General features: G+C 43.1%; 1 protein-coding gene across 5 annotated transcripts in view; it reads right to left on the bottom strand.

Annotated features, from left to right (window-relative positions):
- LOC126185141 (solute carrier family 41 member 2-like) overlaps positions 1–22648 on the bottom strand; it is a 994709-nt gene that overhangs the window by 575876 nt on the left and 396185 nt on the right. The window contains exon 1 of one of the 5 annotated variants that reach the window (XM_049927982.1): positions 10911–11000. The exons of the other annotated variants lie outside the window; for them this stretch is intronic. The gene's annotated coding sequence lies outside the window, so the exon portion shown is untranslated. Of the gene's footprint in view, positions 1–10910; positions 11001–22648 lie in introns of those variants that run through there. 5 annotated transcript variants of the gene reach the window in all.

The raw sequence follows: 22648 nt of genomic DNA, 5'->3' as shown, positions 1-22648 counted from the left end.
TGTAACAAGCAAGTAATACCCGTGACTGGGCAGAGGATGCTGTTTTTATCAACACTGACCCAGAGGGCATTTTGGACAAGCCCACCACCTCCCCAAACTTGTCCTCCAAATGCTCTTACAGAAAACTGAGGCTTCATGGATGTGAAAGATTCCCCATCAACTCTCGCGAATAAGCTTCACTGCTATCCTTAGTTTGGCGTTCCTCCCATGCGTTGGCCAGGGAGGGGAACGATTTGGGGTCATATTTCTTAGCACTGAAGTTAGACTTTGCCCGCTTAGACACTGCTGACGGCGGACCACCAGCGAGAGATTACGTACTACTCTTCAAGGCATGTCATCCGCCCTGATGCTACCCACTCCGACTAGGGGCCCTCCCCACGGGCGCCACCCAGTCTCAGGAAGGGCCACCTGGCAGGATGGCCATTGGCGGGAGTCCCGATGCCATAGGGAGATGGGCATCTACTGCATGGTATACGTGGGGAGTTAACAGCGCAGGCATCAGCAGAGCGATCCCTGTGTTGTCAGGGGGCTACAATCAGCAGGGTACATGGCGGCCCCACCACAACGGACTGGCTACCGTGCTGGATATGAGGTACTAAGAAGTCCATGGTCACTGTCGGCGCAGAAAGCGACACTACATAGTGCAAGGTGGAAAATGCACACAGGAAGGTGATCTCGCCCAAGAGATGGAGAATGAGCGGAACTGAAATGCGACGACGTGAAAGTGGGCTAAAGATCTCAATGCACAATGGTCACGATGCACCATGTAAGACACCCTTCCCCAATTGGCTCGCTCTTCGGGAAAATTTAGAAAGATGGAGGTCAAACCCCCACAGGGGACCATCACATAAAGGTCGAAACGTGTGAGACTCCTTTTACTCGCCTCTTACGACAGGCAGGAATACCTCAGGCCTATTCTAATCCCCGGACACGCTAAGTGTAATACATAAATACAGTATCCTTCCTCTGCAGTAGGTTTATTCTTAGAGGAAAATATATCATCGCACGTCAAGATTTGGGATTTCCGACCATGTTTCGCCAGGGAAACCTTTGTGAAGAATGTTTCCACCATACTAATTATTAGCAGACGCTATCGAAAATTAAATTCTTTGTTATTAAGTCAAACATAGGAATCAATGAGACTCTGCACCCTGTTCGTATCACGTCATCTATAAATATATTTATTCTCATCAAGTCACTACAGTGTGCGACGGAGAACGCTTCGTGTAGCACTACTGCTTTTTCCTGTTGTACTCCATTCACGACTTGGGTTCGGGAAGAACGACTGTCGATAAGACATGGCACGAGCACTAAATTTTGTGATTTCATCATCATGGTCATCTAGATATACATATATGGGAGGAGGTACTACGTTGCTTGACTGCTCTTGGAACGCACGTTCTCGGAGTTTTAGCAGCAAACCTCTCCGTAACAATACAGGTCTCGTAGAGCGTGCCACTGAAGTTTGATGAACTCTAACTAACCTTCTCGCCCGCACTAAACTAGTCTATGATAAAACGCACTATTCTTTAAATTTTCCCTAATACCTCCATAGATTCAATATTTTAAGGGCCTCATACTCACGATTAACTCTCGAAAATATGTCAAACGTGAATTGTGCAAGTTAACTCTTTTGTGGGAGAAAAAAATTGTTCAAATGGCTCTGAGCACTATGGGACTTAACTTCTGAGGTCATCAGTTCCCTAGAACTTAGAACTACTTAAACCTAACTAACCTAAGGACATCACACACATCCATGCCCGGGGCAGGTTTCGAACCTGCGACCGTAGCAGCCGCGCGGTTCCGGACTGCGCGCCTAGAACCGCACGACCACCGCGGCCGGCTTTGTGGGAGACTTACATTTCTTTTCGGCTAATTATGTTCAGTCGTTACACGTATTTATGTTTAGGGTCAACTGCCAGTCGACGCACCAAGTGTATCTTCTGCACGTAGCGTTTGAGAAAGAATTTCCTGATATTGTGATTTCCTTACATACAAGTACAACAGACCCTTAAAGATTCTGTTGTTATTCGTCAAATCATTTGTGTGTATTGCGAGCAGTGACGGACCTTTAGCACTGCAAATACACTCTTTACTACTTTCACATCGGCTAGAGTTCTAAATGCTAGGAATTACAAAATAAATCGTAAATCTGATTTGAAATTTCGTGATTTCTTATGTTTTCACTAGGTGACAGTGTGGCGCTTGTACACAGCCCTTTCTGGAAGCCAACGAATACATCAATGTGGCCGTCGTTACCTAAAATGCCTTCTAAATATCAAGGACGAACGGAACGACCTGCGTGTCACAAGACTACTATTTGCATGGCACGTGATTATTCTTACTGTGTCGATTTTTGATCTCCAAAAAAGGGTGACTATAAGCTAGCATGTAACGCTCTTCCACAGTTCAGATTGACGTCAGCGATGTAGGCCCATCGTTATTTGCATATGCCCGATGATCCCTCTCGTAAACCAAAATGATGTGTGACTTTTCCAATGTCTTCGAACTGCTTAATTGTTTCAGCGACCTATTGTAAACTGCTACTTGATGGTGAGCCAGTTGTATCGTAGTCTATATAGAACTGTTCAGGTATATCGTTACTGCAGGCTTCTTCCCTAGTCTTTCGATTCTAGTTGATTTGGTATGACATGATCCCTTATCCTAACAACAGTCATTTAGGCGTTCGTACAACAATCTAAACACAACATGGTAGTAGAATCTACGTCAGTGAAATAATTTGGGAAGAGTCTGTAAAACAATGTTGATTGCATTGTAGCAATTCGAAAATGAGAAGTACTTAGTGTGTCCGTATCGGGCGCAGTGAGTTTACGACACATGATTTTCCGGAAATAATGATGCCGCCATGAAGAGGAACTCACGTCCTCAAAGACGGCACTTAGTAATGGCAACAATACATATGACTACAGGAGAAAACTCAGAATTCCTAAAGTAATATGGGAGTTAATTATGTTTGAGTTTTTCGTCATAAGCTTACTGCAGTTAAAGAATATTTTACACCATATACTGGCCGAGCGGTTCTAGGCTCTACAGTCTGGAATCGCGCGACCGCTACGGTCGCAGGTTTGAATCCTGTCTCGGGCATGGATGTGTGTGATGTCCTTAGGTTCGTTAGGTTTAAGTAGTTCTAAGTTCTAGGGGACTGATGACCTCAGCAGTTAAGTCCCATAGTGCTCAGAGCCATTTGAGCCATACCATATACGTTTTGCTTTCATTCATAAAGCATCTTCTGTGATCATTCTGGAAATATGATACCTTATAGATCCCTGCAAGACCGTGAACTGTACCAATATGTTCCAAATAGCCGAGGGCGAAAATGCGATATTTCGGTGGGTGTGGGAGGGGGTGGGTGAGGGGGGGGGGGAGGGTTTGTCATATCTCGGGTTCTATTAATCACAGAGGTAGGGAGTCAAGCGTTTTAGATAGCTCTTGGCCAAGTGAACATTTGTGCAACTTTCGTAAGAACGGGCGTACTGTAGCTATCTACATCACAGATCAAAATTTAAACATTACGCACTTCTTCCAGCTCAGGTAAATTGAGGAAATAGGTTGATTCTTTTGCGTTAGGCGTGGTCTAGGGCGCACCTTAAGTGTCTTACAAAAACGCCATTTGCTGATGAGGGATTCCTGGGAACTCCCCGAAAAGTCACGATTTCTTTGGGTACGGAAAGTACCAATTGTGGGGATGGTCACTTCTACAATTTCTGTTTATGGCAAATCCGCGAAATTTTTACCACATATTCTTAAGATGATGATCTTGGAGACCACTGAAATTCTTTTCGATATATTAACTGTTGTCGAAATCTAGAAGTTCAAAATTACCGTAGGTTTACACGTAAAACTTGCACGCAATATCCAGTCTGAGGCATAAGTGTAGTTTTAAGTGACGCAGTGAGTGCATGGCAAGCTTTCTGGAACTATCGCAAGGACTCTGGGGCCACCAAGCTATGTTTTGAATCACCATTTTTCCACAAATAAAACTTTATGACTCGCTGAGTCTGTATAATGGGCACTCCACACCTATGCAGATTCAATAAGAGACAGTGGGAGTAAAAGGGAGATGGATGGAGATAGTAGCAGTGGGAGCAAAAGAGAGTGGTGACAGTGGGAATGAAAAAGAGAGATGAGTGGAGACCATACATACGCTTGGGGGGGGGGGGGGGGGAGGAGGAGTCTGAACCCTTCCCCACACCCAGAACAGCGAACTTTAACAGAAAAATTGGCCCACTATCCCCCATCCCCTGTACCCACGTGTTAACATTTCCCAGTCTAGGGATCAAAACCCCAAACGAACAATTCCTGAGGACACGTGTGAAGAGGAGAGAATGATGGTAGAAAAGAAAGACAGCAGACACTAAGCAAGACAGAAAAAGACAGTGGCAATGGGAGAGATAAAAAATGGGAGGGAGGGAGAGACGGACAGATACACAAAAACACACAAGCTGCAAAAAATCACATTCTGCGCAATCGAAACAAAGTACACTTGGACACTTGGTGACTGTGAATGCAGAAAAACATGCAAAAGACAGAATATAGTGTGTCACTGCAGTGTGCTATACAGGGTGTTACAAAAAGGTACGGCCAAACTTTCAGGAAACATTCCTCACACATAAATAAAGAAAAGCTGTTATGTGGACATGTGTCCGGAAACGCTTAATTTCCATGTTAGAGCACATTTTAGTTTTGTCAGTATGTACTGTACTTCCTCGATTCACCGCCACTTGGCCCAATTGAAGGAAGGTAATGTTGACTTCGGTGCTTGTGTTGACATGCGACTCATTGCTCTACAGTACTAGCATCAAGCACATCAGTATGTAGCATCAACAGGTTAGTGTTCATCACGAACGTGGTTTTGCAGTCAGTGCAATGTTTACAAATGCGGAGTTGGCAGATGCCCATCTGATGTATGGATTAGCACGGGGCAATAGCCGTGGCGCGGTACGTTTGTATCGAGACAGATTTCCAGAACGAAGGTGTCCCGACAGGAAGACGTTCGAAGCAATTGATCGGCGTCGTAGGGAGCACGGAACATTCCAGCCTATGACTCGCGACTGGGGAAGACCTAGAACGACGAGGACACCTGCAATGGACGAGGCAATACTTCGTGCAGTTGACGATAACCCTAATGTCAGCGTCAGAGAAGTTGCTGCTCTACAAGGTAACGTTGAACACGCCACTGTATGGAGAGTGCTACGGGAGAACCAGTTGTTTCCGTACCATGTACAGCGTGTGCAGGCACTATCAGCAGCTGATTGGCCTCCACGGGTACACTTCTGCGAATGGTTCATCCAACAATGTGTCAATCCTCATTTCAGTGCAAATGTTCTCTTTACGGATGAGGCTTCATTCCAACGTGATCAAATTGTAAATTTTCACAATCAACATGTGTGGGCTGACGAGAATCCGCACTCAATTGTGCAATCACGTCATCAACACAGATTTTCTGTGAACGTTTGGGCAGGCATTGTTGGTGATGTCTTGATTGGGCCCCATGTTGTTCCACCTACGCTCAATGGAGCACGTTATCATGATTTCATACGGGATACTCTACCTGTGCTGCTAGAACATGGGCCTTTACAAGTACGACACAACATGGGATTCATGCACGATGGAGCTTCTGCACATTTCAGTCGAAGTGTTCGTACGCTCCTCAACAACAGATTCGGTGACCGATGGATTGGTAGAGGCGGACCAATTCCATGGCCTCCACGCTCTCCTGACCTCAACCCTCTAGACTTTCATTTGTGGGGGCATTTGAAAGCTCTTGTCTACGCAACCCCGGTACCAAATGTAGAGACTCTTCGTGTTCGTATTGTGGACGGCTGTGATACAATACGCCATTCTCCAGGGCTGCATCAGCACATCAGGGATTCCATGCGACGGAGGGTGGATGCATGTACCCTCGCTAACGGAGGACATTTTGAACATTTCCTGTAACAAAATATTTGAAGTCACGCTAGTACGTTCTGTTGCTGTGTGTTTCCATTCCATGATTAATGTGATTTGAAGAGAAGTAATAAAATGAGCTCTAACATGGAAAGTAAGCGTTTCCGGACACATGTCCACATAACATCTTTTCTTTCTTTGTGTGTGAGGAATGTTTCCTGAAAGTTTGGCCGTACCTTACTGGAATACCCTGTATATCAAATTCCTGTACGATTATATAAAAAACGCATGGAAATAGTGTAGGAGCCAAAGAACAAGAGTAATGAAAGTAATTCTCAACATGTCAGCTGGTTATGGTCTCGTCAAAACGATTTATAAGTAAAACCATAGTTGTTCAGTGACCACTGAAAATGCTCTTTAAATAAGGCGAAACCCGTTGGCCCAAATAAGACGTTATGGGTCACTAATGACTACGAAAGACAGGCCCCTAAAACCAGAGTACAGCATTTATTTCGAAATTTACTATGCTCTCTGTAGGTAAGCTACATTTTGAAACCGAGACACGTTCGACTTGTCGTAAAACCAGATTGTTGTTTACAGTACACCATATCAAATTATTCTGACGAAGAACAGAGGAAATTGAAAATAAATATAAAAAAACAGAAAGGAAAAAGAAAAGTTACTGCTGTTGCAGGATATGGTAAAGCGGAAAATTTTCACCTACAAAGACAAATTTAGTTTATAAATTAGAACACTGATGTCATATCAGGGTAAAAATAAATAAGCAACTCAAATATTTTTAAAGACAGTGCATAAAACTTAAATGTTACCTTTTGAACGAATGTTGCCAGTAAACGTGTGTAAGCACGACAAAGAAACAAACTGCAGCTTCAACTGTGAAATGACCTACAGTGATATTACCATCTGCAATATCTTGTGCTTCTTTTATCACACTTGTGGAGCACACTCCTACCCACTGTGAACACATTTCTTTCGTTTCGGGTAACTTTCGAAGTATATTGCTGTAGTACCTACAGTTCAAAATAGTGATGGAAATGTTGAATAAACGACGCGTTCGTAGAAAGAAATCAGTGAATTCTGTTGCGGTTTCTTAGCTAAGAACATCTAATAGAGACATAATTGTTCCAGAATAAAAAAAAATATTTTGAACGGTCTGTGATTCAGTGGCTAAAAATGTAAATAAAGACTAGTACGACCGTTGTTATTGTAAACACTAACTATCAATCTGCTATTTATTATTCCACATAGCCTTATGAAAACATTATAGTTATCACGACTAGTAAAGTAGTATAAAAGTATTGGTCGATGAACTCGAATGTTCAGTTAATTTCCTTCGTCTTATATGCATTATCTAGAGACATGACGTTCTTATTTTAGCTGATGTTACGATGAGGGTGCTCGTCACCGAATGCTGTTCAACTATTGAAAAAAAAATCAGTTTATTCGATTTAGTTCTGTCCCTCTAGTGGTTCGCAATAAACTGTCAGTTAATTGCAATATGATTGTAATTTTATCTTGTTCATACAAAGGATACAACCACATCATCACATATCTGTTTAATAGCGGCAGAGTACTTATCACAGTGCGATAACATTGGTGTCATGACTGGTGTGGTAGCAGTCTTTCAGATTGGCATACGACGGTGATTTTTCATTAGGAAGAGAATTCCAAGGCAGTGAACGCCTCAAATAGTGGAAACTCTTGAAACCATCCGTCAATGATCGCGACTCATTGTTGGTTCATCACGACAGCGGTGCAGTACACATCGGCCAGAAAAATACAGCTTACTAGCTGTAGCTGCTGTTCACAGATTTTTTTAGTCAAATAGAGTAACTATCCAAGTACAATAGTTTTCTGGATGCATTTTATGTGAGCTCCGACAGCTGTTACTTATCATACGTGTGATTCGCGTCAGTTTGACAGCGTGGGCATTACAGCTGTTTGTGTGTCACCTTTAAACCACTGGTGCTTAGTTGCTTGAATATTTTGGAGGGATGTGATTTTGGTGAAACTGGGCCTGAAGATGCATAATGTTAATATTTCTTCATAATCTTGCCGAAATAGTATTGATCACTACACGAATCTTCACCGGCATACAAACAGAAGACAAACACAGTCGCCCTAAACAGAAATCGCGTAAAAATGGATCCAAAGCAGTAAAAGTATTTCATAACGTTTGTAAGTTAGAATAAAACCGCACTAAAAATACCACGGTTCAGCAATAAATCTCATTTAATTTTTTTTTACTTACATATAAATTTGGTTTCTAGTTAATACAGTCCCATTTTATGTTAGGTAGAAAGGTCAATACTGACGTTATGCACTTATGGCCGTTGCCTCGCTCCACATGTGCTTTATCTAAGTAAAATATTCAATATATTTTACAATTTGTAGATTTTCGTATTGGATCGTATTTTTTTAGTTTATACCAAATATTATCTACTTTGAGCCTTGACCCACTTACTCGAATATTCCGTTAATTTCCTTCGTATTATATGCATTATCTAAAGACATAACGTTCTTACCTTAGCTGATGTTACGGTGGGGGTGCTCGTCACCGAATGCTATTCAGTTAATGAAAAAAATCAGTTTATACGATTTAGTTCTGTCCCTCTAGTGGGGGACATAATAGGCAGCAAAATACTCGTCAGAGGTTTCGTGTAATCAGAACTGCTGAATTTACTTTGGAGTTTTAGATATTTATGAAGAAAATTTAATTAAATATGAAATGAATGTCGGCTCGATATTTTCGTGCTGAAATTACAAATGGTAGAACCACTCACAAAACAGGAGACATAACGACGTGCAGTATATATAACGATTTTTTTAATGGAATCTTGTGCAGCATAGGCGCGCACAAAGCAAATCAAAGCAGCCAGCATATTACTTTATTTCTCCGATATGTTATGTTTGTGTTTGAGTACACTCCCGACGGATATTTGACGGAATACAGTAAAGTACATATGTATGGAGTATGAAGAGCTTACACGAAAATGCTGCGTGGTTTTGACGATGATTTTACCCTGTTATGAATTTATGTTATTTAAGTTTGTAAGGACTATGGTTCTGTTCTGTTAGGATTCGGTGAAGCTAGCCGGTACTGGTTCGACACGGTCGTAAATAAATAATCATATTACGCTCATTCAGTCGATATCATTGTATCAAAAATGGCCTTTGCTCGTCATGTAGTTCTACTTGACTGACTGACTGACTGACTGACAATATCGTTCGCTACCCGTTTGTGGAATATACGTGTACAAGTGTAAGGTTACACTCGTAAATACGAGTAAAATATTGACGGATTTCCGTTTATATGTGAATAAGCGTCAGGAACGCTCCAGCCGTAGGTACCTTACCCGGTAGCGCATGTCTGTATTTGATCTCAGCAAAGTGGTCAACTATGACAGACTGCTCGTTACCGCTTCAATTGTGGGTGAAAAAGATACATTTGGGTCGCAAACCTGTTTAAAAGTGACAGCATGTCTTTGAGTCTTTTTTAAATGTGCATCGGACAAGAAATCCTTTCCTCAGCGCTGCTCGTTGTCGACGAACACCACGACCAACCTGTTCGTAATGCACATATTTTGATCACACACGCTAATATCTAATCATCCTGGACATGCATCTACTATTTCAGCGGTGTCCTAACTAAGATGCGAGGCATTGGTAATATTCGCAGATATTTTATTATTATCACAAGACTTCTAAGTTTGTTTTGTTTCATCAAAAACTTTTCAAGACACTGACAGAAAGAGGATTACAGTAGCACACACAAAATGCAAGATACGTGCAACCTAGCTTCCAAGAGCAAATTACGATACACATTTAACGTCCGATTCCATATGTATAAATTTTTAATTGTGCTAGGAAGATTTCAGTCATTAACTTTGGGCTGATATTGGGAAACTTCCTGCAAAGTTTGCAGTCTGATCAGCTTCTCTGAATCTTGAGCTAAGCATAAGCACATCCAGTTCATTGACCCGTATATTTAGAGCGGTACGAATTACGTAGTGCCATCACACCTTGAATTTGTCGTAGTTCATATACGTAACATAATAGGCAGCAAAATACTCGTCAGAGGTTTCGTGTGATCAGCACTGCTGAATTTACTTTGGATTTTTCGATTTTTATGAAGAAAATTTAGTTAAATATGAAATGAATGTCAGCTCCGCATTTTCATGCCGAAATTACAAATGGTTGAACCACTCACAAAACAGGAGACAAAACACAACGATGTGTAAAATTATATATATAGCAAAAGTTGCCAACAACGAACGTAGGTACTGAGCTACGAGACAGATAAATCTACCACCACAATAACGATTTTTTTATTGGAATCTTGTGCAGCATAGGCGCGCAAAGCAAATGCAAGCAGCCAGCATGTTGTTTCTCCACATGTAATCTTTCCTTCTATTCCCTTCCTTTCCCACTGAAAGGTTAAAACCCAGATCTGGTACAGGTTTATGACTAAGTGTTCACGCTAATTCACCTGACTCCATTCGAAACACTCAGCCATAAGCCTGTACGTACGCGCGAGCGTTTCGCGTACACACACACACACACACACACACACACACACAGCACAGGCTGAAGCAAATTACTACAAAAAAGAAAAACAGAGATCAGTTATTAGCACTGCTTGTGCCGTCTGAGAACTGACAGCAGGAATTTCAGACACAAACTACAGTGTCGTGGAGAACTAAACTAACGAAAAAAAAATTGCAGGACATAACTTTTATATCAGTGGTGGTAGCAGAGCCATTTTACACGTTTAGATATTAATTTCATGTTCATCAGAAGCTCAAACTCTTGAAAATATAGAGCTGCTGAATAAAGTGTTGTGAGCCTTTTCTGTTAAGTGCATCTTTTTCATTTCTACTCAGCTGCTCGTAAGGTTTGAACTGCCTTTAGGTAATAGAGGAGGTAGCTACGTACGCCCTACGTGATGAAATGAATGGAAGACGGTGCGTTCCTTGTCCTACCTTGGGAACAGCTGTGCGCTGCCTCCGACGCGCTGGTGGCGCGGTTCCACACACGATCTTTCCAGTCGCGGAGCGGAAGACACACACCCGCCAGCTTTACCCGCGTAAGGAGTCACAGCCCAGCAACTGTTGCGGTTAGGCCAGCCGGCTTGTGTCATCGGACGGTGAATGGAAGACAGACAGGGAACGCGACCGCCATTACCGGAGCTGAAGCAGGACTGCGTGAATATTCATTTCGTCACTCTGTTTTGTTTACGTTTCTCGGCTGCCGCGCGCGACATAGTGCTCGCCTTGCGCATTCTCAGCCACGTGCCGTCACCGTCTTGCGACTGGGAATGCAGCTCGCCTACTTTTACGATATTGCGGCGCCTGTGTAGTTCATAAGTGCGATGCAGTGTTCCTTCGGGCATGTATGCATTCATGTCCGAAGGAACAGACACTGCAGCGACTACAGCCGTTATGAAATATATGAAATGTATTCGCAATTGTGAATATGGACAAGCATCAGCTGCATAATGGAATGACGACAATGGTGATTTGTGCCGACCCGGGACGCGGACCTGGATTTCATATATTTCATGACGGCCTTAGTCGCCGCAGTGGCTGTTCTTCGGACATCCATGCATGTCCGAAGGAACATTGCATCGTACTTCTGAACAATACAGGCACTGCAATATCGTATCTGTCTGCCGACACCGGGCAAGCGACTTTCAATTAAAATGTCTCCAAAAATGGTTCAAAGGGCTATGAGCACTATGGGACTTAACATCTGAGGTCATCAGTCCTCTAGAACTTAGAACTACTTAAACCTAACTAACCTAAGGACATCACACACATCCATGCCCGAGGAAGGATTCGAACCTGCGACCGTAGCGGTCGCGCGGTTCCGGACTGAAGCGCCTAGAACCGCTTGGTCACCACGGCCGGTTAAAATGTCTCCCCTGTACGGGAATATCCATAATGGCTGTACGAGTGCACGTTGTAGACACATGATGGACGACGTATAGAAGTTTTGTTCTAGTCGAGAAACGTGCTAGGATAGCCTAACGGTGAGGCGACCGCCCGGTATAAGCGGGAAATCCGGGTTCGAGTCCCGGTCCGGCACAAATTTTCTTTGTCGACTTTCCATTATACAGCAGATCGTTATCCATTTTCGTAACTGCGAATACATTTCACGTACATCCACTTTTAGTTCAAGAGCCAGTGACAAAAAAGTGCATCTATTTTATACTGCTTGGTGTTTTAACACGTTGTTATTGACGACTTAACAAACAAAAGCCCATTATAAAAAAGTTTGGATTCTGGGACATGCGACACCCATCAATTTCCTAACATGTCGTAAAATGTAATGTCCACAAAATATTTTATCAAGATAAAACTTTTTTATACATTATTAGCCATATAAATTGTTAAAAAGTCAGCAAGCTATGTACTATTCAAATAACACGCATTATAACGAAGGTTGTTAAAAAATAGGAGCAACCATCACCTGTATTTTGAATGACGGCAATGAAAATTTGTGCCGGACCGGGACTCGAACCCGAATTTTCCGCTTTACACGAGCGGTTGCCTCGATGTTTTCATGTCCGAAGGAACATTGCATGGTTCTTCTTAACAATAACCAAGCGGGGTCGAGCAGTGGTTAGCACACTTTACTCCTATTCGGGAGGATGACGGTTCAAACCTGCGTCCGATCATCCTGATTTAGGTTTTCCGTGATTTCCCTAAATGGCTTAAGGCAAATGCCTGGATGATTCCTTTGAAAGGGCACGGCCGATTTCCTTCCCCCATTCCTCCCTAATCCGAGCTTCTGATTCGTCCCTAATGACCTTTTTGTTGACAGGACTTCCTAATCTTCCCTCCCTTCCCTCTTGAAAATACAGGCACTGAAATATCGTACAAATGACTAAGGTTTCGAAGAGCATAACATGATTGCACGAGACACATTTTTGGCATCTTAGAAACGTTGCTGACGGTGTTGGTCACAGTTAGGTTCAAATGGCTCTGAGCTTAATGGGACTTAACTTCTGAGTTCATCAGTCCCCTAGAACTTAGAACTACTTAAGCCTAACTAACCTAAGGACATCACACACATCCATGCCCGAGGCAGCATTCGAACCTGCGACCGTAGCGGTCGCGCGGTTCCAGACTGTAGTGCCTAGAACCGCTCGGCCACTCCGGCCGGTCACAGGTACTTGCTTACTCTTTCCATCAATAGTTTATATTGCGAATAATGCACAATAAAGTTTTAGTAGCAAGTATAAACTAGTTCCAGAACATTACATGTGACGACACGTTTGATAGTGCGACGGCGCCGCAAGTCCCAGAATCCAAAATTTTTAATGATAGGCTATTGTTTTTTAGATCATCAATAACAACATATTAAAACACCAAGTAGCATAAAATAGATGGAGTTTTTTGTCACGGGTTCCCGGGCTCTCTGTCTTCGGGTATTGGCAGCACTGAGCATCACTGCAGTATTCCTCTCAGCATTAATCGTCACAATGTTTTCGCGTAACATCCCTCCATCCATCCTACTTACAAACACCTTGAACTACCTACGACTAACTTACGATCGCAAACGTACACGGAACCCGACTTACTAAATGTCCAATGGAGCCGGCCGCGGTGGCCGAGCGGTTCTAGGCGCTTCAGTCCGGAGCCGCGCGACTGCTGCGGTCGCAGGTTCGAATCCTGCCTCGGACATGGATATTTGTGATGTCCTTAGGTTAGTTAGGTTTAAGTAGTTCTAAGTTCTAGGGGACTGATGACCTCCGATGTTAAGTCCCATAGTGCTCAGAGCCATTTGAACCAATTTGTCCAATGGAAAGCGCAACAGCCTAAAACTGTTAAAAAGCCAAAGAATGATACCCCACGTTTTTTCGGCGTGATTGATTAATAGTGAGCTTCCGGAAGTTCAGCCAAGTTGTTGTTTCCATCATTCGACCATCATTCATACGTACAAAAGGTTTATCTGAAACTAACCATAGATTTAACAAAGATGCTTGGATATCCGCTCTTCCTGAATTTTACCATTCCTAAAAAATTTTAGAAGTCGTGTTCTGTTCGAATTCCACATCCGCTACCCTCGCCAACACACATCCTTTACCAGTTTCTCCACAAATACACAAAACTACTCCGAAAATCGAAAATGTAAATCTTGTTGACAAGTAAAATAATATCGTGTCCCCACACCACTCACAACCGGGCCTCTACTGCGCCTCTGCCGCACGTAACTCATTATATTCAACTTCACAAACTCCACATTTTTCTGTAAGAAGCTAACTATAATCAACTCCAACCTCATGATGCCAAAATCAGTCCTTCCTACCTGTTGTTGTCCCTCCTTCGCTATTCTGTCTACAGGTAAATAACAAGGTTTTTTTTAATATTCGAGGACAATTATACAGGATTTTCGGAAATATCCGTTACAAGCTGCTAGGACTTTCAGAGAGGACTAAGGACATAATATTTTGAGCAGAATCTCATGCCCGGAAACGTACCGTTTCCGGCAAGGGGTGGTTACGTCAGATCGGCTGATGTCATTTGACGTCTGTTCTACCTCCCTGACCTGGTTCGAGCTTTATTCACGTGCCTGAGATTATTAGAACAACTTGGTTGAGTAGATGTTTGCAAAATATACCGACATGATCCTTCTGTGTGGTGAAGCTCATGGTAACGCTAGAGCTGCTCGTCGCCTTTATCAAGATCGTTATCCACAACGCCCGACTCAATCATATACCCTTTTCGCCACAATTACGCAACATCTTCGAGAAAGGAACACCTTTACCGTCAGCAGGCATGACTGTTGTATTCCAAGGAGAGGCCGCATGCCCGGATTGGAAGAGGCCGCACTGCATCACGTTTCCTTTTTGTTTCTTTGGTTATTAATGAGTGAAATTGTAGAACAAGTGATATATTGGGTCACTCCTAATAAATTACTTGTAAAATTGGTTAGGTTACCAACATGTTTTCAAATGGTTGTAGCACGGATTTGGTTGATTCAGGGGAGAGGACCAAACGGCGAGGTCACGGGTCCCATATAGCACGGAAACGGCACGTTTTCGGACATGGGTTCCAGTGCAAAATATATCTTCTCAGTCTCCTTTACAAGTCCTAGAAGTTTGTAACCGAAATTTCCGAACACCCTGTAACAAAGTATCACGCGGCGCGCATGCGCTGTAGCTTTTGTAGGCCAGTTTGAGGCTGTTTCCCGGCTTGGTGGACCACAAGTGTCCCATATCGATTATTTCGTCTTGACTTCACATACACCACTGTGGTACTTTATAAATAGCTATCGTTTGCACCCCGCACAGTTGGAGAGACGCCAATCATCCTATCGTCCACTGATCGGCTGAGAGCTCAGGACGTCATATTTTTGCCTCTATCGATTTTTTTTTCGATTAATGTAATGCATGCGCTTTTGTTGTAAATGTTTTTATAGTGCTGAATACCGATTATGCGAAATATTACTTGTATATGGACATAGGGAACCCCACTGCACTGCTGTACGTCCTTTTTTCATTTAATTTTACATAATATAAGATCCATGAACCCTGTTAAGTTGGTCTATGATGATAGTTTGCGAACTATACTTTCACGCCACATTTCGAGGGTTTAATGAATACTGAAGCCTAAACACCGATTTAAGTAGTATAGCTTCCGTAATTACGAACGATAGTCTAGAGTCCTTCGAGGTTCTCCCACTGTTGGTTCTAACAAGCAAAAGTGAAGCTGATTCCACAGCTCTAGGGGTTTTAGGCATAAAAGGTGGAAATAGTAGAATGGTGGTGGTTAATTGGAAGTCGAAAAACGTAAAGCCGTCACCTGGAAAACTGCAAATAATTCCTTTCTGTATGAAGTAAGCATCTTGTATTGTGATATGGTATTAGTAATGTCCAAACTATAGCATTGCCTTTTATCTATTGCTCAAGAAGTAAATCGATAATATACTGCTAAAAATTTGCTATACTGTAATCTCAGCTAAATACAGGACGTTAAAGTTATTTCTCATTTAATGCATAGCACACCACAGCTGACGGATAACTAATACTATGTTTGTGAACAAAGTCTTATCAAAAAATGTTACGTCCTTTTATAGTGGTTTCATGTAAATAATAACAAATTTCTCAAGCATAGTGGCTAGTAACTTCAACGATCAATATCCCAGCATCAAAACCTAAAACCTCTAAAGTCTCTCTGAAATAAAACCAATGAAACTTATTTTCTCTGTTCAGTTGTCATTATTTTCAGCCCATCTAGTAGCGTGACTAGTTTTTCACCGATACTGCCGTCCGTTGGCCATATACGCTGCTTTGCTACACACTACTTCATTATCTCTGTCATTTAAATACACAAACATATCAGAATGCCGCTTGTTTTAAACTGTTATCAAATAAGAAATTGGAAGTTCCGCTTTGGTGTCAAATGTCATACTAATTGTACTTCCGGCGTACAGTCTGGTAAAGAGGTGGCTCCCGCCAGAGGGTTGGCAACTCTTTGTTTATACAGGTTCTGTTTTACACGAGAGATTTTCTTGTCATTCAATATCCGTGATGGGTGCGCGTCATATTCCCGTGTGCTAATCAGCCAATAAACCATGCCACAAATGGGTGTAGCTTTCTGCAGAGTGGAGCAAATAAAAGTGGCCCGGACGAGTGGACACGATTTGACATAAATAAATGCATATGACCACACCCCGTGACGCGCACACCACGTGTACGCCCACCACGTGATCCATATTCAGAGCGTAGTGCGGATTGTTCAGTGTGAGTGGAGCAGAACAAAGGGAATTATGGTTCTCACAGTGGAGTAGCGGATGTTCGTTCTGGAAAGTTACGTGACAACGAAGTCATGAAAACGGTGTGGCAAGTTGTTTGCTGAGAAGTTTAGTGCTGTTAAAGTGCCAGCAAAGAGAGCCACGCAACGCGTAGTGCGAAAATGGCGTCAGACAGGATCTGTTTTGAACAAGTTAAAAAACATTCCGAAACGTGCCCGCACACCAGAAAATGTGGTTGCAGTTCACCAGAAAATGCTTCAGAATCCTTCCAAATCAACTCGACGCCTATCGCAAAGGACCACCATATCACGTCGATCATGCGGACGAATGCTCCACCTGGACCTGCACATGCATCCGTACCGAGCGTCTGTTGTTCATACACTGAAGAGCCAAAGAAACTGGTACACCTGCCTACTATCGTGTAGGGCCGCTGCGAGCACGCATAAGTGCCGCAACACGACGTGATATGGACTCGACAAATGTCTGAAGTAGTGCTGGAGGGAACTGACACCATGAATCCTGCGGGGCTGTCCATAAATCCGTAAGAGTACGAGGGGGTGGAGATCTCTTCTGAACAGCACATTGCAAGGCATCCCAGATGTGCTCAATAACGTTCATGTCTGGAGAATTTGGTGGCCATCAGAAGTATTTAAACTGAGAATAGTGTTCCCGGAGCCACTCTAGCAATTCTGAACGTGTGGGGTGTCGCATTGTCCTGTTGGAATTGTCCAAGTCCGTCGGAATGCACTATGGAGATGAATGGATGTAAGTGATCAGACACGATGCTTACGTACGTGTCACTTGTCAGAGTCGTATCTAGACGTATCAGAGGTCCGATATCTCTCCAACTGCACATACCCCACACCATTACAGAGCCTGTACCAGGTTGAACAGTCCCCTGCTGACATGCAGGGTCCATGGATTCATGAGGTTGTCTCTATACCCTTACACGTCCATCCGTTCGATACAATTAGAAACAAGACTCTTCCGACCAGGCAACATGTTTCCAATTATCAACACTCCAACGTCGGTGTTGACGAACCCAGGCGAGGCGTAAGTCTTTGTGTCGAGCAGTCATCAAGTGTACACGAGTGGGCCTTCGGCTCCGAAAGCCCATATTAATGCTGTTTCGTTGAATGGTTCGCACGCCGACAGTTGTTGATACCCCAGCATTGAAATTTGCAGCAATTTGCGGAATGGTAGCACTTTTGTCACGTTGAACGCTTCTCGTCAGTCGTCTTTGCTCCTGTTCTTGCAGGATCTTTTTCCAGCCGGAGCGATGTCGGAGATTTGATGTTTTACCGGATTCCTGATATTCACGGTACACTCGTGAAATGGTTGTACGGGAAAAGCCCCAGTTCATCTCTACCTCGGAGATGCTGTGACCCATCGCTTGTGCGCCGATTATAACACCACGTTCAAACTCACTTAAATCTTTATAACCTGCAATTGTAGCAGCAGTAACCGATCTAACAACTGCGACAGACACTTGTTGTCTTATGTATCCGTTACCGACATATCCTGTCTGTTTAAATATCTCTGTATTTGAATATGCATGCCTATAACAGTTTCTTTGGCGCTTTAGTGTACTGTATATTAAAATTAGCAGATGCTCCTCAGCGCCTCCAGTTTTTTGAGTGGCTGTTAAATGAGATAACAATGAATGGCTTGGATATGGATCTGTTCTTTATGTCTGATGAATTTTGGTTTCAGCAGAGTGGTTATGGAGGAGGAGGATATTGGTGTTTAACGTCCCATCGACAACGAGATCATTAGAGACGGAGCACAAGCTCGAATTAGGGAAGGATGGGGGAGGAAGTCGGCCGTGCCCTTTGAAAGGAACCATCCCGGCATTTGCCTGGAGTGATCTAGGGAAATCACGGAAAACCTAAATCAGGATGGCCGGACGCGGGATTGAACAGGCGTCGTCCCGAATGCGAGTCCAGTGTGCTAACCACTGCGCCACCTCGCTCGGTGCAGAGTGGTTATGGCAACTCACAGAATCAAATGATCTGGACAGCGGATAATCCACATAGCTTCAATGAAACACCGTTGCATGGTGAGAAGATTAGGGTTTGGTGTGCAGTGTCTGCAAGCTGCATTATTAATGCCATCTTCTTTCACCAGACGCTGACTTCGGCGCGTTACATAACCAACATTTTGAAAGCATTTGTGGCTGTATTAACGGAAGAGTAAATTACGAACAGCTACTTCCAACAGGACGGAGCACACTGCCCATACAGCCAGCCGAACCTTGGAACACATTTACACAATTTTCACGCTTGACGGAGATGTTAGCAGAGGTGTCTGGTCGTGCCCCAAGCTGGCCATCCAGGTCACCTGGTGTGTCAGTGTGCGGTTACTGTGTGTGGGGAGCCCTCAAGTCTAAGCTGTATCGCAACAACCCTCATAGTCCTCAAGAACTGCAGTAGAACATTTCGGATGAGAGTGCAGCAATTAAAGCAGTCTCGCTTAGGCCCGCCTTCAGCAACTTGCTGGCCAGGGCCCAAAAGTGCCAAGAGATGAATGGTGGTCACTTTCAACATCTGCTATAGTCAGGTTAGTACTGTATTTCGTTTCCTCTGCTGTGGTTCTTTGTACCCTGGAACTCTGTTCTCCAGGCCACTATTATTTGCCCCACCCTGTAAAAATCCTGAGTGTGCTGAAGGCTGTGCATGAGCAAGAACTGGGGCCGGTTTGACGTTTGCTAACCCATGTTATACTATTGAATTTTGTGTTTCTGTCTTGTTGATATTTATTCTATTGTTATCTCTGTTCTCGTCAAGAGTTGCAGAGTTTACATGAGGGCCTGAATATTTTTCCTACCAGTTTCCTTCCTCAATAGAGACCAAATAGCTGAAAACGAAAAGTTATTTAGGTCTTACAACACCTGGACAGATGGACAGATTAAAGCTTACATTGTGCGGAAATAAGAAGGTAAATACTTATATGAAGAAAGTTTTTGATGAAAATTGTTTCAACATTGAAAACACCAGCTCTAAAAAAAAAAGCAAAGAATAATGTAAAATGATGCTATATACTACCTTATTAATTCATCTGATGTGCTTGTATGTGTGTATTTGTATTTTTTCTCTAACAAACATAAATTGATGTTCTGAAGTATTTGGATGGCAATTTTCTAAAAAAAATGGTTCAAATGGCTCTGAGCACTATGGGACTTAACTTCTGAGGTCATCAGTCCCCTAGAACTTAGAACTACTTAAACCTAAGTAACTTAAGGATATCACACACATCCATGTCCGAGGCAGGATTCGAATCTGCGACCGTAGCGGTCGTGCGGTTCCAGACTGTAGCGCCTAGAACCGCTCGGCCACCCCGACCGGCTGGCAATTTTCTAATTCTTTTAGTTAGTTATAGTGTGGAGAAGTTACCGTACGGTCTTTATCAGTACTAACGGTGAATTTTGCTTTAGTCATTAATAAACTCTATTAACTTTTCTACTGCTGGAACTCTGTTACTGCTACAATTTCTGACTTTTTGTAAAAAAGACGGTAACTCATAAACTCAGTTTCAACACTCAGACGCCAGACGCATGGATGGAACGTTTATCTCACTTGATAGTCGAGAAAGTGCCCAAATTCTAGGGAATACTGAAAAGCATCTCCGGAAACGCTGAACTGCGCTGTCCGCTCTTAACCATGTATGTAGCTATGGCAATGATTCGAAATCTATCACAACTATTCAGCACAATATTCAGTAGCAACTATACCGTAACCGGTTGAGGAAGTAAGTTCCAATTCTCCTGAGCGTTGTGTCAACCCCGTTTCTTTCCAAATTATGTTAATACAGTCTTCATCATTAGATGTTCTGTTCGGCAAGTTCATCTTACACTGAAGCAATGTGATCACCACCTCAACTGCTGCTTGAAAAATACTTCAGTATTCTCTGTCGGTTCCGTTCATCAAAAATCACCAGCCGGCCTGTAGTACAATGTTACAGAAAAGCACATCAAGATCTACAGTTATGACAATAAAATAAAATATTTAAGAATCCTTCTTCACATCTGAATACTCCCTAGTGCCCGGGGCATTCATTAAGCGGCAGCTGAGGTGGTGTGTCATTCGCATTCTAACTCATCTATCGCACAAATATGCCTAACATGCATTATCTTGTGTCTTGCATTTGAAATTTCTTGCCTAGTCAGACTCCAATAGCTCTTAGTTTTGATGTCCTTGATTGTGAGCATGTGAAAAACTTGTCGAGGCCATCGACTCTCTGTTTTTACCTGTAATGTGGATTGTTTTCACTGTTACCTAGCGTTTCGTTCTCACAATTACTTTCAGCTTTGTGGTAAAAATGTCGTGACTTAGTATACCAGTAGCAGCTTTACGATTGGGAAATAACATTATCCTCCTCCTCCTCCTCCTCCTCCCCCCCCCCTCTCTCTCTCTCTGTCTCTCTCTCTCTCTCTCTCTCTCTCTCTCTCTCTCTCCCCCTCTCCCTCTCTCCCTCTCCCTCTCTCCCTCTCCCTCTCCCTCTCCCTCTCCCTCTCTCTCTCCCTCCCTCTTCTTCTCTCTTCGAGTGAGCGAGTGAGGGGGTGCAAGGATTAAGACAATAGACTCGTATTCGGGAACTGTGTGGTGCGTTTCGGAGTCTCGTTGGCTAGTCTGATTTAGATTTCCCTAAAAGATTTCGTACGGGTGCCGGGATGGTTTCGTAAGCGCCAATAGCAATAGCCGCTCGCTTTTCTACGTAAACTAGTAATCGGTCTTTAATGATCTTGACGTCTAGGAGATTCAGAACTCTTATCTTCTTTCCTCATCTCTCTTTCTATCTACGTATCTTTCTCTCTTCCTCTCTCTCTCTCTCTCTCTCTCTCTCTCTCTCACTCACTGAAATCCTTCCTACATCCCGCTCTACTGTTCGTAGGTTTCTGTGCACTGCATAGCTGATTTTGTTTCTGTTGTTGCTTTCCCTGAATTACTGCAGAGAACATTCCATTGGAGAGCTCACAACCAATTACTTATGCTATACATCTTCAATCCGAACACAGAAGCCATTTCCAATTCAAAAAGACTTGGACGAGATTTCCACTTGGAGCACACCAAAAAAGTTCAAAGAAGGGCAGTTCGTTCTGTATTACCACGAAATGTGGGAGAGAGTGTCACGGATATGATACGCTGGTTGAAGTGACAATAATTAAAACAAAGGCGGTTTTCGTTGCGGCGAGATTTTCTCACGAACTTTCAATATACAGTTTTCTCTTCCGAATGCAAAAATATTTTGTTAACGATCACCTACATGGGGAGAAATGGTGATCGTAATAAATTATGAGACATCAGAGCTCGCAGGGAAAGAGTTAAGTGTTCGTTTTTCCCTCGCGCTGTTCGAGAGTGGAACGGTGGATAAACAGTATGAAAGTTGACGAAACAGTTTTCTGAGATGATACCGCGTCGCAATGTAAAAAAAACTATACTGTAGAAACCACCGTTTCGGCCACGGTTGCAGTGGCCTTCTTCTGGATATACTGGTGTGTTTTAGCTGTGCACAGTTACTTATATGTTGTTATTACTGCTGACTGAACATAACATATCGTCACAATTGTGAAAGGTCGTTGATATGATTGGTCTCTTGTGGCGGAAGCAACGGGAACCTTGTTGTAATAGGTTACTACGTTGGAGGAAATGGAGATCTGCTGTTGTCTATCACTTCTTGGATTGTGTGCCATGATTGGTGGTCATGAGCGAATGAGGCGTGGGCTCCAGATTCCTCCTGCTTGAACGCAGGCCGCGGGCCTGTTAAAACTGTCACGATATGTCACGTTTAGTGAGCAGTAATTACAAAAAATATGTGACTCAGCACAGCTAAAACACACCCGTAGACCGAGAAGTAGCACTTCAACTGTGGGCTAAACATTGATTCCTTCAGTATAGATTTTTACTTTATAACGTGATGCCGTACTCGGAAAAGTTACACGTTGACTGACCATGACCGTGGA

Source organism: Schistocerca cancellata, chromosome 4 (genome assembly GCF_023864275.1).
Source record: "Schistocerca cancellata isolate TAMUIC-IGC-003103 chromosome 4, iqSchCanc2.1, whole genome shotgun sequence".
NCBI classification, from domain to species: Eukaryota; Metazoa; Arthropoda; class Insecta; order Orthoptera; family Acrididae; genus Schistocerca; species Schistocerca cancellata.
The sequence above is the reverse complement of the archived record's forward strand: the minus strand, read 5'-3'. Positions and strand labels throughout refer to the sequence as shown.